We start from the raw sequence: 7348 nt of genomic DNA, 5'->3' as shown, positions 1-7348 counted from the left end.
AGCTCATTTGATGTCTACTTAATGAATGCACCAATGAAGGGAGAGCCAGGCCATTTTCCATACGTTCAGCACATGTTCACAGAACACCTACCGCATGCCCCGCAGGTTCCCTCCCTTCCTCCTGGGGAAGTCCTCCCTTACGGAGAGCTTCCCTGGCCAAGAACCAGGTTCTAACAACAACTCTTTTCCGCCCCAAGTGTACAAAAGCCTAAGAAACACCCTAATTTCAAGCTTTAACACTCAAGTTGAAGAAATGGTTTAGGAACATGGTCTAGAGGTAAGTTTTGTTTCCTTTCAGTGCTATGCTATCCAATTTCAAACCAGAAAACTTTTTGTTGTTTTAAATATGGTCCCTTTTCTCCTCTGTCCAGCACCCTCTGAAATCCTACAATGACTCATTCTGCACCATCCGCTTTCCCATAGAAAACCTCTTCTTCCCACTGAGAGACACACGTGGCTGGCAAGGTCACATGCAAGACACACCTGCACGTTTACCCAGTGAAAACCCAGAGAGTCTTAGTGGGAAGAAAAGCAAATCGCACACATGCTCCACATGTGCATGAGACCTTCACTTTACTGGGGAGTCGTGATTCAAAATGTAATTCGGAATGCTCCTCCTGGGGTGAGCAGGGCGCGGATACGAGGGGCTGCGTGCCGTGGCTGTCCCCACCCTTTCTCCTCCGCTCTAGAAAGCTGGTGAAGATGAAGATGCTGAGGGATGGTAGAGGTGTAACCTTACGTCTGTGCTTATTGACTCAAAAGCCTAACGGTTCTCAAACTTCGACACGTCAACTACTCTTAGCCAGCAGAGGGGCATCAAGAAGCAGGTCAGCGGGTGGCAGCCAGGACAGCCCTCTGTACTGGCCCTAAAACCTTCCTGGAAATGTGGGCAGTGGGAGGATAGGGAATTGAAATTCCCCGAAGCCTCTGAGGGAAGAGGCTGAACTTCCCGAGTTCCCTACCCACACCTGGGCTTAGCTTCCTAAGCAGCGCGGCAGCTCTGACGGCTTCCCAGCTCCTCCCGGAGTACCACCCTGATCTCAGACTCCATCATCTCCCTCTTGGATTCGTGTGCTGCCTCCTAATTGCTTCACTCTTGCCCCTTTTATAGTCCATTTTCCAGCAGCTAGACCATTGCTTAAAAGCAGAAGAGGATTATGGCAGTTTCCTGCTCAAACCCTCCCCATGGTTTCCCATCAAACTTAGAAAAACAGCCCCAGTTCTTACCGTGGCCTCCCAGGCCCTAGAGGGTGCCCCCCCTCCCCCACCCTGGCCTTGCCCCTCGTCCCCAGGCCTCAGCCCGTCTGCACGTTTCAGAACTTGCCCGGGAAGCTCCTGCCCTGGGGAGCCCACCCTCCCCTCCTCACGGTGCCCTGCCTTGCTCACGTCTCCTCCTCAAGAGGTCACTGAGGTTACACCATCTAAGGATCCCTCCCCACACTGCGTACGCACTTCTATCCTGTACCTTTAAATGTGGGCACCGTATCCCGCATCAGAGCTCCTGATGGTGCTGTGTGCCCATCTGCTTGTCATCTGGCTCCCCTACGCATGCCAGCTCTCAGGACAGGGCCGGCAACGTGGCTGCCGAGCTGGTAACAGCGCAGTTACTTGGCATGTGTTTGCCGAGTAGCCTTGGAGAGTTTGGCTGGAGCTGGACCCCCCAGGAGAAGGAGGAGCAGGGGGGCCGCGGCTGTCCCCCACGCCCGCCGCCCCCCTCCCTATGCAGGCAGCCCCTCCCCTAAGGAGGAAAACGCTGTGTGCTGGGCTCCGCGCTGGGCCTGCAAGTACCTGCCCGCCAGCTACTCGGCCTTCTTCCCTGTACACGTGCTAACTCCACTCAGGAGCCGCAGCGCCAGCTTCAACCCCCCCTCGTGGCTCCCCTCCAGCCAGGACGCCGTGACCTTCCTCAGTCCCTGCGTCCCAGCTCAGCCATGAGAGCAAGTCACTGAGGACAACATCTCATGATGGTTGAGGTACACCAGGAAGGCTGAGGACAACTGCACGATGTCTGAACCAGCACACACACGCCACACACACCACATACAACACACCACACACTACACACCACACACACACACCCCATACACATAATACACACACACCCCATACACACACTCACACACACACCATACACATAACACACACACCACACACACACTCACACACACACCATAAACATAACACACACACACCACACACACCACACACACCACACCACACACACACACCACACACTACACACCACACACACCCCCCCCATACACATAGCACACACACACACCCCATACACACACTCACACACACACCATACACACACTCACACACACACCATACACATAACACACACACACCATACACACACTCACACACACCATACACATAACACACACACACCACACACACCACATACAACACACCACACACACACACCCCATACACACACTCACATACACACCATACACATAACACACACACCACACACACCACACCACACACACACCACACACTACACACCACACACACACACCCCATACACATAACACACACACACCATACACACACTCACACACACCATACACATAACACACACACACCACACACACCACATACAACACACCACACACACACACCCCATACACATAACACACACACACCCCATACACACACTCACACACACACCATACACATAACACACACATGCCACACACACCACACCACACACACACACCACACACTACACACCACACACACACCCCCCATACACATAGCACACACACACACCCCATACACACACTCACACACACACCATACACATAACACACACACACCATACACACTCACACACACACCATACACATAACACACACACACCATACACACTCACACACACACCATACACATAACACACACACACCATACACACACTCACACACACCATACACATAACACACACACACCATACACACACTCACACACACACCATACACATAACACACACACACCATACACACACTCACACACACACCATACACATAACACACACACACCATACACACACTCACACACACCATACACATCACACACACACACCCCATACACACACTCACACACACACCATACACATAACACACACATCACACACACCACACCACACACACACCACACACTACACACCACACACACACACCCCATACACATAACATACACACAGACCATACACACACTCACACACACCATACACATAACACACACACACCACACACACCACATACAACACACCACACACACCCCATACACATAACACACACACACCATACACACACTCACACACACACACCATACACATAACACACACACACCATACACACACTCACACACACACCATACACATAACACACACACACCATACACACACTCACACACACACCATACACATAACACACACACCATACACACACTCACACACACACTATACACATCACACACACCACACACACCACATACAACACACCACACTACACACCACACACACACACACCCCATACACATAGCACACACACACCCCATACACACACTCACACACCATACACATAACACACACACCACACACACCACACCTCACACACACCACACACTACACACCACACACACACCCCCATACATATAACACACACACCACACACACACACCCCATACACATAGCACACACACACCCCCATACACACACTCACACACCATACACATAACACACACACCACACACACCACATACAACACACCACACACTACACACCACACACACATGCCCCATACACATAACACACACACCACACACACCACACCTCACACACACCACACACTACACACCACACACACACCCCATACACATAGCACACACACACACCCCATACACACACTCACACACACACCATACACATAACACACACACCCACACACACCACATACAACACACCACACACTACACACCACACACACACACACCCCATACACATAGCACACACACACCCCATACACACACTCACACACCATACACATAACACACACACCACACACACCACACCTCACACACACCACACACTACACACCACACACACCCCCCCCATACATATAACACACACACCACACACACACACCCCATACACATAGCACACACACCCCCCCATACACACACTCACACACCATACACATAACACACACACCACACACACCACATACAACACACCACACACTACACACCACACACACATGCCCCATACACATAACACACACACCACACACACCACACCTCACACACACCACACACTACACACCACACACACACCCCATACACATAGCACACACACACACCCCATACACACACTCACACATACACATAACACACACACACCATACACACACTCACACACACACCATACACATAACACACACACACCACACACACCACATACAACACACCACACCCTACACACCACACACACACCCCATACACATAGCACACACACACACACCCCATACACACACACACACACACCATACACATAACACACACACACCATACACACACTCACACACACCATACACATAACACACACACACCATACACATAACACACACACACCATACACATAACACACACACACCACACACACCACATACAACACACCACACACACACGCCCCCATACACATAACACACACACCACACACACCACACCTCACACACACCACACACTACACACCACACACACACCCCATACACACACTCACACATACACATAACACACACACACACCATACACACACTCACACACACACCATACACATAACACACACACACCACACACACCACATACAACACACCACACCCTACACACCACACACACACACCCCATACACATAGCACACACACACACACCCCATACACACACACACACACCATACACATAACACACACACTCACACACACCATACACATAACACACACACACCATACACATAACACACACACACCATACACACACTCACACACACACCATACACATAACACACACACACCACACACACCACATACAACACACCACACACACACCACACACTACACACCACACACACACACCCCATACACATAACACACACACACACACCACACACACCACATGCAACACACCACACACACACACACCATACACATAACACACACACACCATACACACACTCACACACACACCATACACATAACACACAAACACACACACCCCATGGGCTTATTAGCTGGGACGGCCCTGCATTGTCATGATTTTGGACATGTGAGAAGGATCCTAAGACTGCACCTTGGACCTTCCTTCCTGGCAGGATAACTTTACTGTCAGTTTGGAGGCAGTGGGAGTTGCATGTTGGGAAGGATCTCCTAAGACTATGACCTGACCTCCCCAGCCCCTGCCACCCCCAAAGCCACCCCCTCTGTGAGGACAGCTGGACCCTGCTCTTCACCAGCGTCCAGAGGGAAGCGAGCAGATCTGCTCTCAGAGACCTGTGTGTTTGTTTTGACCCTGTTGCCCATGTCAGAGGGTAAGCTGCCATCTGAGTCAAGGAGGCAAAGGCGTAGCTCTGTACTGGCTCTTACGGACTGGATGTGTGTCCCTTCAAATCCATACGTCGAAGCCCTAACCCCCAGTGTGACTGCATTTGGAGACAGGGCCTCAAAAGAGGCAATTAAGGTTCAATCAGGTCATCAGGGTGGGGCCCTAGTCCGATAGGATTGCAGAACTCATAAGAAGAGGAAGAGAAACCAGAGATCTCTCCCCAGGCAAGCACAGAGGAAAGCCCATGTGAGGACACAGCCAGGAGGCAGCAGTTTACAAGCCAGGAAGAGAGCTCTCACCAGAAACCGAGTTTGCTGGCACCTTGATCATGGACTTCTAACCTCCAGAACTGTGAGAAAATAAATTTCTGTTAAGTCACCCAGTCTGTGGTATTTTGTTATGGTGGCCTGAGCTGGCTAGTACAAATCTGCATTGCCCAAAACAGACCTTACCAAAAAAGAAAAGAAAAAGGCCAAAGGTTGAATGTTTTCTGCCTAGTATCTTCCACAAAATAGAAGCTGAAGTCACTGATGTTATTGGAGCAGATGTAGAGACAGGCCCAAAACTGTTTCTGGTTTGTTCTTCTTGTAAAATAGAATGTTATGAGGAAGGGCAAGGGCTTCCATGTTGATTCTTTGAGGCTAAGGCCTCAGTAAACATTAGATGACTTTAAGTGAATGAGCGAATGAATGAATAAATGCACAAAAGCCTATAACGGCACTTTCTGTGCATGGGAGACCAGCTCACGGCTCCAGAGGATTTGGAACCACAGATGTTCTCAGGATTTCCAGGACAAGTGGTCTCTTAAGAAATAAATGGATTCCTTCTAAAATACGACACAAGTGAACGTATCTACAAAACAGAAACAGACTCACAGACATAGAGAACAAACTTGTGGTTGCCAAGGTGGGTGGGTAGGGGAGGGGTGGAGTGGGAGTTTGGGATTAGCAGATGCAAACTATGATATAGAGGATGGATAAACAACAAGGTCCTACTGTGTAGCACAGGGAACTATATTCAATATCCTGGGATAAACCATAGTGGAAAAGAACATGAAAAAGAATATATACATGTATAACTGAATCACTTTGCTGTGCAGCAGAAATTAACACAACATTGTAAATCAACTATACTTCAGTAAAATTTTAAAAATACATTAAGAAAAAAGTGGATTCCTGAAAAGTTGTGTGTAAACCAAATTTTTGCAAATGGACTTCTATTTCAGCTTAATTAGACAAGACCACTATTCTAAGATACATCTCAGTGATTCATTGACAAGTCAGGAAACTGCTCTTGGAAGATGAGTGAGTCTCCCACCCCCCTCTGCCATGGGAGTTTGAAGTCCCCAAAGTCAGCTTCCTAGGGGAGGGACGGGAGGACATTTGTACTCGTAAATAATTTCAGCATTAACTAAAGAGGAAGAAAAGAGAAATGATAAAGACGTGAAGACAACAGAGCCAGAAGGGACTTTCATGGTGATGCGAGCCCCTCATTTTACGGGTGCAGACCCAGGGGACCTGCGAGGGGTCACCCAGTGAATGGGGGGGGCGGGCTGGTCTTCTGAATCCCAAGCTGCCATCTGTCCACCGTCCCATGAAGTTCACTGAGGACTGAGGAGGCAAAAGACTGTTCCCTCCACCGTGGTCTTACTGCCACATGAAAACCGCTCCAACAGTTCACTTCCATGAACACATATTGGTTGTTGCTGCTCTTTCTGCTGTTGTGCTGTCAGCACTGTATTCTCCAA

This window comes from Balaenoptera borealis, assembly GCF_965194805.1.
Source record: "Balaenoptera borealis genome assembly, chromosome: 21".
NCBI classification, from domain to species: Eukaryota; Metazoa; Chordata; class Mammalia; order Artiodactyla; family Balaenopteridae; genus Balaenoptera; species Balaenoptera borealis.
Note: the sequence above shows the minus strand (reverse complement) of the source record.